Genomic DNA, 11,810 nt, shown 5'->3' with positions numbered 1-11,810 from the left:
ATGTCTAACAAAGTGGGAAAGGTAGGTGGAAACCAGGTTGGGAAGGTCTATTTGTATTTGTATTTGATACAGGGGGAGCCATATTGTTTATTTTTGTTATTATTGTTCAATCATTTTAGTTGTATCTGATTATGTGATCTTTATGACTTCATTAAGTTCTTGGCAGAGATACTGGGGTGATTTGCCATTTCCTTCTACATTTCATGTGGTGGAGAAACTGAGGCAAAGTTAAGTGATTTAAGTGATAAAGGTTAAGTGATTTGCCCAGAGTCACACAGCTATGGGGGCAGAATATTTAAATATGACACAATTCACTATCCAGTAGAATTATATGCATTTGAAATTTGGGTTTTTTGTTGCTGTTGTTGGCTTCGTTTGGTTTTGGCCAGGATTTACCAGAAGGCAAAAGATCTAAGGTCTAGTCCCAGTTTGGTGGCCAGAGGCTAACTGTGTGGCTTGGAGCAAGTTATTTAACAATCTGTACCTTATGCTCTACCCTTTTAATTGTCATATTCTATTCCCTGGGCATAACTAACTAGTTCATATGTAGACAATAAAGGATAGCTATCCCAGAAATTTGCCTCAGTTTATCCTTCTGGTAAATGTCAATTGAGATAGCCTGAAGCTATGTGACTGACATCATTAAGCTGTTGTCTAATCTAGTTAACCTCTCCAGATTTGACTGGCCACAAAGGCAAAATATTCTGCTAGATTCCTGAGGTTCGGATGAAAATAGTCCCTGTTTTTAAGTATACTTCAGTCTGGCACGGGAAATAAGGCAAACAGATCATCAGCAATAGTAAAAAGGGAGTAGCAGAACTGGGCACCTTCATCAGAGGCTCTGCACCTGCAGGCCTGGAAGAAACTGCAATCTATTTAAGGAATGGATTCATGGCAAAAAGCCACTGATATGATCTGAAACTAAGCTCATCATTTTGTAATCGTGGGGTAAAATACTGGGGAGAAGCCAAGAGGGAGCTGGAAGAGATCAGCATCACAGATTTTGCATCCCCTCAGCTTACTGGGAAAGTGGGGCTAGGATCTCCAAGCACCTCTCCTTCCATGTGCATCTTCTGGGCCCCCTTGGTCCACATCCATTCTGGAAGGCATCTCGAAAGTGAGTGGCTCTCTAATGGAGGACATTGGTCATCAAGGTAAATCGATCGGAGAGTCAGGCAAGGAACACGGACAAATATCAAGATGAAACCAGCCAGGGTTATAAAATAAACCCATGTAAGTCATCAGCATTCTTATATATCACTAACAAAATGCAACAGTCAGAGTTACAAAGAGAAATTCCATTTAAAGTAACTACTGATAATATAAAATATTTAGGAATCTATCTGCCAGGGAAAATCAGAAACTTTATGAGCAAAAGTACAGACCACTTTTCACACAAATTAAGTCTGATATAACCAATTGGAAAAATATTAAATGCTCTTGGATAGGGGGAGCAAATATAATAAAGATGACAATATTACCTAAACTAATCTATTTATTTAGCACTATACCAATCAGAGTCCCAAAAAACTATTTTAATGACCTAGAAAAAATAACAACAAAGTTCATATGGAAAAACAAAAGGTCAAGAATTTCAAGGGAATTAATGAAAAAAAAATCAAATGATGGTGGCTTAGCTGTACCAGATCTAAAATTATATTATAGAGCAGCAGTTACCAAAACTATTTGGTATTGGCTAAGGAATAGATTAGTTGATCAGTGGAATAGATTAGGTTCAAGGGATAAAACAGTCAACAAATATAGCAACCTAGTCTTTGACAAACCCAAAGATCCCAGCTTTTGGGATAAGAACTTACTGTTTGATAAAAATTGCTGGGAAAATTGGAAACTAATATGGCAGAAACTAGGCATTGATCCATACTTAACGCCGTACACCAAGATAAGGTCAAAATGGGTTCATGACCTAGGCATAAAGAATGAAATTATTAATAAATTAGAGGAACATAGGATAGTTTACCTCTCAGACCTGTGGAAGGGGAAGGTCTTTATGACCAAAGCAGAACTAGAGATCATTACTGATCACAAAATAGAAAATTTCGATTATACCAAACTGAAAAGTTTTTGTACAAACAAAACTAATGCAGACAAGATTAGAAGGGAAGCAATAAACTGGGAAAATATTTTTACATCAAAGGTTCTGATAAAGGCCTCATTTCCAAAATATATAGAGAATTAACTCTAATTTATAAAAAAATCAAGCCATTCTCCAATTGAAAAGTGGTCAAAGGATATGAACAGACAATTCTCAGATGAAGAAATTGAAACTATTTCTAGTCATATGAAAAGATGCTCCAAGTCATTATTAATCAGAGAAATGCAAATTAAGACAACTCTAAGATACCACTACACACCTGTCAGATTGGCTAAGATGACAGGAAAAAATAATGATGATTGTTGGAGGGGATGCGGGAAAACTGGGACATTGATGCATTGTTGGTGGAGTTGTGAACGAATCCATCCATTTTGGAGAGTAGTTTGGAACTATGCTCAAAAAGTTATCAAACTGTGCATACCCTTTGATCCAGCAGTGTTACTACTGGGATTATATCCCAAAGAGATTATAAAGAAGGGAAAGGGACCTGTATGTGCACGAATGTTTGTGGCAGCCCTTTTTGTAGTGGCTAGAAACTGGAAACTGAATGGATGTCCATCAGTTGGAGAATGGCTGAATAAATTGTGGTATATGAATATTATGGAATATTACTGTTCTGTAAGAAATGACCAACAGGATGATTTCAGAAAGGCCTGGAGAGACTTACACGAACTGATGCTGAGTGAAATGAGCAGGACCAGGAGATCATTATATACTTCAACAACAATACTATATGATGACCAGTTCTGATGGACCAGGCCATCCTCAGCAACGAGATCAACCAAATCATTTCCAATGGAGCAGTAATGAACTGAACCAGCTATGCCCAGAAAAAGAACTCTGGGAGATGACTAAAAACCATTACATTGAATTCCAAATCCCTATATTTATGCCCACCTGCATTTTTGATTTCCTTCACAAGCTAATTGTACAATATTTCAGAGTCTGATTCTTTTTGTACAGCAAAATAACGTTTTGGTCACGTATACTTATTGTGTATCTAATTTATATTTTAATATATTTAACATCTACTGATCATCCTGCCATCTAGGGGAGGGGGTGGGGGGGTAAGAGGTAAAAAATTGGAACAAGAGGTTTGGCAATTGTTAATGCTGTAAAGTTACCCATGCATATATCCTGTAAATAAAAGGCTATTAAATAAAAAAATAAAAATAAAAATAAAAATAAAAATAAAAAGATGAAACCAGCCAGGATGAGATGAGTGCCCTTTCAGTCCTGCTATTTGCTGACAGCCTGGGACCCTTCCTTTGCCATGCAATCTCCCACAAACCCTGCCAGCGCCAATCTTTTATAAAGAGGACAGTGACTCTTCTTACCATGTGTAGGGGAGCCAGGAATCTTTGAAAAGCAAGATGGTGAATTCACACTAGAATCCGGAAAGAATCTGATCCTATACCACCCTCTTCAGGGCTGTTTGCTCCTTTCCTCAGACTTTCAATACAAGGCAGTCAGCAGACTCCTTACTTCCCTTTACCACTTCCAGGCCTTCCTTCTACTACAATCTCTTCTCAAGTATTCCTTTGGCTTTGACTTTGCTTGTTCATATTATTCCATCATTTTTGTTCCTGTTGTCTGTGGACCTCCAGGCTATTCTCCCCCATTTCTCTAGAGGTTTAGTACCTGGTTCCAAATCTTCTTCTTTAGCTCAATCCCTCTCCTCATCCCAGAGGACTTCTATATTCACATCGATGTTCCTTAGATTAACACCCTGACCTCCCTGCTCATCAGTTTCTCCAGTTCTCACAATTCATTTCCCCCCTCATCAGCCACCAAGCAAGAAGCTCATACTGAGGTCAGGAGTTCTTAATCTTTTAGGGGTCCTGAACCCCTTTGGCAGCCTGGTAAAGCCTATAGACTCCTCTGAATAATTTTTGAATGCATCACTGCATTAATTTTTTTAAACTGCATAAATTAAAAAGGAAACCAATTATTGAAATACATCTCCTTATGCATGTGTATATATATATGTGTGTGTATCTATATATCTATATACAGATCTACACACACACACACACACACACGTGGATATACACATACACAAGTTTGCAAATCTCAAACTAAGAATCTTTGCCTTGGACTTTACTATGAGCACAAACTGTGATACCATCATGATATTGAACTCTAAAATGCACTTGTGGGATCATTATCTTCTTTCCTTTTTTCTCTTGCATTTTTCTGCCCATTGTCTTCATCTCTATTTCTAGTTTCCCTCATCCCTCCCTCTTCCCACTCTCTTACTCTCTGTCCTTTTCCTCTATTCATAGTCTTGATCCTCTAATTAAACAGTTCAGCAAAGCTTGTGCCTCATTTGTACTTCTGCCATCCATATCCTAACAGTCTTCTTATTCTTTCCCATGATCCCCCATTTCTATTCCTATTGGTGAGCTGTTGGAGAAAATCATGCAATACTAGCCTTGGAGGATAGGGGCAAAGATCTGAAGCAGTAATTGTGAAGAGTGTAGTAGAGAGTCTCTCTGAGAAAAATGAAGGCGGCTATGACATAGTTTAGGTTAGTTTAACATGAATTTGTAATTGACTAGGAACATAAGATTTTACAAGGGTGAATGTTGACATTTATCTATGATATGTTTTGAAAATAAAAAGCTTTAATTAAAAAAAACTCATTTCCAACAAAAAATGTACTCACATTCTGTACCTCCTCTACCCAATGAGTTCATGTCTTCTTCTAGGTATTTTTATATACCCTACGTTTCTCACTGCAGCACGCTAGATGTCCATCTATAATCTTGATGTTGAGCACAAAAGGTAATAGGCACTTAATAAATGCTCAGGGAATTCAATTAATTTGGCCTGTTGTATGACTATCCCTTTTCCCCCTTTTTTGATCATTCTTATTTTCTGTTGTGTCTTTTACATCAATGATATCAAATGCAAATAGAAATAGATCCTTGCAAGCTGCATATTGACTTAGAAAACCACAAATTGGCATTATCTATGCTTTATTGTAGTTCTATTTGTTTTGTTCAGCATTTCCCAAAGACATTTTAATCTGGTTCTGGCAAGATTGACCAGGTGTTTGACACCTTACATCACTGGAAATATGCAGCCTACTTGAGGCAACTAGGCATCTGACCATTGCCCTGTGGGTCACTGACAACTTGGATTCTTTGGAGATTCGTAATTGTTTTCCATGGTTTTCATAGACATTGTGTGGTTTGGTAGAAGGAGTTGGCTTTGAAGTCACTTTAAGTCCTACATTTGATACAATATGACCACAAGACACTGGCCATATGATCACTTAACTTCTCAGGACCATAGGCAACTTTTCGGGGGTGACTAGGTGGTGCAGTGGTTAGAGTGCTGGCCCTAGATTTAGGAGGACCTGAGTTCAAATTTGAACTCAGACATTTACTAGCGATATGACACAGGGCAACTCACTCCATATTTGCCTCAGTTAGAATTCTCATTTCTAAAATGAGCAGGAAAAGACAATGGCAAACCATTCCAGTTTCTCTGCCAAGAAAACCCCAAATGGTGTCATGAAATCAGACATCAGCAATTGCCTAAAAACAACAACAAAGCAACTTTAAGATGAAGTTGCAGAGAAATTAACAACTTGCTTTGGCCAAAGGGGTTTCTTTACCAAGGCATTTCCTATATCAGTGGGGTCACAGGTCTAGTCCCTATCCAGGATGCACAATCATTCCAACCAAATAGGACAAAAATCACATTACATAGGTGAAATTTTTGTGCTGGAGCAGTTTAGGATTGTAAGGAAGCCTTGTGAAATTTCCCAAATGCAACATCCATATCTCTCTTTTCTTGTATTAAATGTTGGGCCCAAGTCACTGTACATCTGCAGTCCCATTTTTATGTATTTATGTCCTAACTCAACGGACCATTCCGTTAGCTACATATCGAGGCTGAACAATAGGATCTTGCATACCTGTATAAATTGGTAGATCCAATTTTGAGTAATTGTGAATCTCATTAATGATGGCCATTAATATGTTGGGCTTCATTCAACTACAGGAGAATCATCCACACACAGGACTACCTAGACAGACAGCAATAGAAGATATCTTCTGCTTAATCTCTGAAGGAAACATCCTCCATGACAAAAGTTATCTCTTCCACATCTAAGGGTTTAGGGGCACAATCCTCTCATGATCTGGAAAATTTACATAAATTTTTTGGCCTTCCCTTCATATCAGAAAAATCTGAATTTTTTTCTCTTTCTTTTATGGAGTATTTACAATATTAAAAAATAAAATATGTTGATATTCTATAATACTATGCATATATTTTATGCATTTTTTGAGTTTCTAAATTTTCTCTGTGTCATCTGTTGGCCTTCATGTGTCATCTAAGGTTTCCAACAAAACTCTCCCAAATTCCCATTTAATTTCCTATACCAATCCACAATATATGGAAACTCTGAGAAAAGTCATGATGTAGAAAGGATAACTAATTTATCTTTAGTGAGTCTCCAACCTCTTCTTATACTTAATTTGATAAGAATAACCAGAATATTATTGAATACTTATCTCTAGGGTAGAATTTGTCCAGGAATCTTGTATGCCCATCATATCATATCATATCATAACATAATATAATCATGAGAGATTCCCTGCTGCAGCAGTTTTTAGGACTACATTTTGTTCTACATAGATTAGGCAGGGGGCTGGAGGGGTGGAGTAGGAGTTCAGAACATGTGATTTTTATCTGTGTAGGAAATCTGTATTTAGGAAAATCCCATAACCGGTATGGATCAATGCCTGCTCTGCATTTTAGCTTATTCTTAATTTTTAATTTTTTTCCTAATTATATGTAAAAACAATTGTTAACATTAGTTTTTTTTTTAATTTTCAGTTTCAAATTCTCTCCCCCCTCCTCCCTCTCAGCTTTCTTATAATTTCAAAAAGCTGCTTAGAACACTGAGACATTAGTGATTTGCCCAAGGTCACCTAGCCGGTATGTGCCAAAGATAGCCCTTGAATCTAGACTCCAAAGTCAGGACTCTAACCTCTATGTCATATTGCCTCTCACCAAGTTGTATGCTTTCTTGTAATAAGTATTAAATGCAGTGGCCTCTTATATCACCAGTACCTTTCAGGAAACTTCAAAGCACTGGATGAATATGAATTTTTCTTTTTATTATTATTTCAGGATGAGTGGAAGGAGTCACAGCTGGTTTAATAAAGTCTGAATTATAAAACATATTCAAACAAGTGCCATTTGTTACTTTCTGAGTGATACACAAATTAATGGCTAATAATGTATGGCCAATGCTTGTTCCCACAATGTTGTGCACATGAGAGGTGATTAATCTTAGTGGAATGAAAGAAGGAACATATGAACACACAAAACAACATTTGTATGATCCATCATATTAATTCAGACCCTGCCATTTCAAATCTGTGACCAGTCAACTTCGCCTGGGCCAGAACTGACTGTACACTATTGATGAGTGAAAAGGCTACGAAGGAAAATAGCCATTATTTCAAAGAGTACTGAGCTTATCGAGCAGGATAAGGGATGGGTTTCCCTTTCAAGTATTTTAGCAGGACCCATTTGTAGATCAACAATAGAGATGCCAGTTTCAAAGAATCTATCAATTTATTAAAGCAGATCTGGCTGGACGTTGACTATGACATATAAATGTTGATAAGTTGTATATTGGAAAGACCCCGGGTTATTGGAGTTCAAATACTAGCTGTAACTATGATATTTTGTGTGTCTTTGGGCAAAGTGTTTTCCCTCTTTAAGACTCAGTTTTCTCATCTGTAAAATAATAATGAGAATCCCTGCACACAACTGATGAGAGAAAAGGACTTTGTAAATGTAAGCTGTTACTACTAGAATATCTTGGAAATACAGGGACCAGAAAGTGAGTATTGTCATTAGATCACAAACTTCTCAAAGGTAAGAGCTATAACTTATTTATCTCCATACCCACAGGGCTTTGCTTGTATTAGGCATTTCACAAATGTTCCATCGACTGAACTAGGCACTTGAAGTCAACATCAAGAGGAGGATGCCTGATGACAAATTTTACTTACAATTCTGTCCAGGGATACACCTACATGGTTTGAGACCACATCATCTGCCTGATTGTCAGGCCATCTTCCTGACTGTCAGATTTTCACTTCACAATATACTGTATTGGTGTGATTATATATTTACCCAAATATTTACCCAACAGAGCAACTGAGCTATGGGAACAGGAAAGCAGAAAGCCGATTCTAATAACCCTAAGGTGTGCACCGATCTGCTTCCTCTTCTGAGACTATTGATAAGCAGCAGAAATATAAGCCCAAGTCCCCAGGTTGCTACTCCAAAGTTGGACTTTATAACATACCTATGGGACTGATTGTTTTGGAAGGAGGGAGGCAAGAATTTGGGGGACAGTTATGATCTGGTAAGGTCACAGCCGTGCAGCTCTGAGTCACTGGAGTCACCAGCTGGTCCCCTAGATAGATTTATGTTTGTGATTTCCATAGTTGCCCTGAGGAAAATGTCACTGCCTTGTGTAGTAAGGGGTTGGACACAGAAAATATCAAAGGAATGGGCAATGATAACTCTATATCAGAAGGTCAGGGACAGGGATAATCTTGCGAGTACTTTCTGAGGTCTTCTCTATTGTTACAGGCCTGTCTGTCAAGGGGTCAAAGTACCTGACCTGATATCAGCAGTCAGAATGCCTTAGCAAATATGTGTGTATATGCATGCATATGTGTGAATGTATATATGTATATTATATAAAAATAGAGATTGCGTGTATACATATATGTATATATTCATCTTGTAAATGTAGACAATATATAAATGTGTGTATATATATTTATATGTATGTATACATACAATGTAAGTAGACACTGTATAAAGGTAGACATTTTGTTATGTATTTATGTGTGTATATATATGCTATTTATAATATATAGGTAGACTTTGTATAAAGGTTGACATTGTATAAATTACAATTTATTTTATACAACGCACAAATGTACATAGATAGACACTGTATAAAGGTAGACATTTTGTTATATATGTATGTGTGTATATATATATATATATATATATATGCTATTTATAATATATAGGTAGACTTTGTATAAAGGTTGACATTGTATAAATTACATTTTATACAATGTACAAATATACATAGATAGACACTGTATAAAGGTAGACAATTTTGTACATATGTACAACATACAATGTATAATATATAGGTAGACTTATGAAGGTAGATGTTGTATGTGTGTACAATGTATACCTATAATATTAACAATATATAGACAGACTATATAAATGTCAGTACTGTATATATTTAATTTATTCTATAGAAGCATACATGTGTATTGATAGACATTGTATAAAGGTAGATATTTTTGTATATGTGTACAATATACAATGTATAATATATAGAGACTTTGAATAAAGGTAGATATTGTATACATGTACAATGTATGTCTATACAATGTACAGACATTATATATACAGATAGGTAGATAAATGGATAGACAATGCATAAAGTTAGACATTTTGGTTTATATGTACAATATATGACATACGTTATATAGATAGACTTTGAATAAGAGATATTATATATGTACAGCATATGTCCATACAATGCACAAATACATATATATATATATGTAAACTACTGTACAAAGGTAGATTTCTGTGTGTGTGTGTGTGTGTGTGTGTTTACAACAAACAAGGTATAATATATCTAGACTTTGAATAAAGGTAGACATTGTATATTTGTTGGAATCTTTACAAAGTGTTAAGCCATTGGAGTTGATAGAGACAATAATTATCTAATTTGGCATGGTTCAATATGATTGATTTGATCTTAGAAGGAGATATTTTGGGCCAGAACTTTAAACAAGGTACTAAGTACAACTGATAGAAACTGCTTGTGTTCACACCTTTAGAGAGCTCATAAGTATCTAAGTACTCAATGGAGTTCACATGTTTGGGAGATTTCAGGGTTTAGAAAGATATCTGAATTCACACCTTCCTTGAAGTTTTTAGGGCCAGAGAACACTCTGGGAGATATCCCACAATCCCACTCTCAGAGAAGTAGCATAAATACAGCTCCAGTGAGCCACTCGAGAGAGTTACTTGGGAACATTCCCAGGGGTCAGAGAGGAGCACTCTGGGAGGAAGCCTACAAGCCCTTTCTCTGAGACAAGAGAGATTCATTGTATCTTCTACCTTGGTGCTGGCTGGAGTTGGAAGGACAAACCTTTGGATTTGGAGACATTCGGAGGGAGCTCTTGGAACCAAACAGAGAGATAGGCCTCTGAGCTAACCGGGCAATATTGAAGGACACAATAAAAGATCTGAACTTTTATCACCTGGCTGTGTTTTGGAAAAAGAACACCACATTTTGGCGCCCAACGTATGTAACAATATGCATATATATAAGTAGATATGTATAAAGGTAGATATTTTTGTCTGTATGTACAAAATATATTGTACAATATATGTAGACTCTGAATAAAGGTATATATTTTGTATATAATGTATGTCTATACAATGTACAAACCTTATATATATACAGACATATAAACAGACAGACACGTAGATAGATAGAATAAAGTTAGACATTTTGGTATATTGTACATTCAATATGATATACTTACGATGTATAGATAAACTTTGAATAAAGATAGCCCTTCTGTGTATGTACGATATATGTCTATACAATGTACAAATACACACATGCATATATACAGGTAGACACTGTATAAAGATAGAATTTTTTTATATATGTACAACATACAATGTATAAAATATGTAGATTTTGAAGAAAGGTAGATATTGTATGTGTGTACAATGTATGTCTATTCAATGTTCAAACATTATATAGACAGAAAGACTGTATAAAATTAGACATTTTGGTATATGTGTACAATATATGACATACAATGTATAGACTTTGAATAAAATAGACATTGTATATATGTACAACATATGTCTATAAGATGTACAAATATATAGACAGACACTGTTCTTGTATATGTATATAACATACAATGTATAATATATGTAGATTTTGAATAAAAGTAGACTAGAATAAAAGTATGTGTGTACATTATTTATCTACATAATGTACAAATATCATACATATATACGTATATGTATATATACATACATATACACAGACAGATAGACAAGGTATAAAGTTAGGCATTTCTGGTATATGTAGACACTGTATAAAGTGCCAGTGTGGCCTCCAATTCTAGGCTGCATTCCGACCTCATACCAGACAGATATTTGGGGTAAAGTCTGACCCACAATTGGCCCAATTTTAGAAATAAAGTCAAAAGAGTTAGTGGGCTCTCCCACTGGCCAAATAGGCAACTGACTAACTCGTGTTTCACTTTTGCACCAGGAACGCCTTTCGCCCCTTACTCCCAATTTGGGAAAAGCCCCGAACTAGTAAAGGGAGGGCTCCTAAGCATGTAGGATAGAAAATAATGAAGATTCCTTTTGGTAAGAGGCCATGTTGGCAGCCCTCACTGAAAATGCAGGCTAAGGCAAAGGGTATGGAAATTGCCAAGGGCTTGCAAATGGAAAACCTTCCACTGTCAACAAATTCGAATGCTCCATTACTCTTGCAAACATTAGCGGCTCACCGCCTCTGCCGCTGCTCCCTCTCCATTGGCAGAGGAGCTTGGAACAAGGCGAGACAGGAAGGAGG

The sequence above is a fragment of the Sarcophilus harrisii genome, chromosome X (genome assembly GCF_902635505.1).
Source record: "Sarcophilus harrisii chromosome X, mSarHar1.11, whole genome shotgun sequence".
NCBI classification, from domain to species: domain Eukaryota; kingdom Metazoa; phylum Chordata; class Mammalia; order Dasyuromorphia; family Dasyuridae; genus Sarcophilus; species Sarcophilus harrisii.
The sequence above is the reverse complement of the archived record's forward strand: the minus strand, read 5'-3'. Positions refer to the sequence as shown.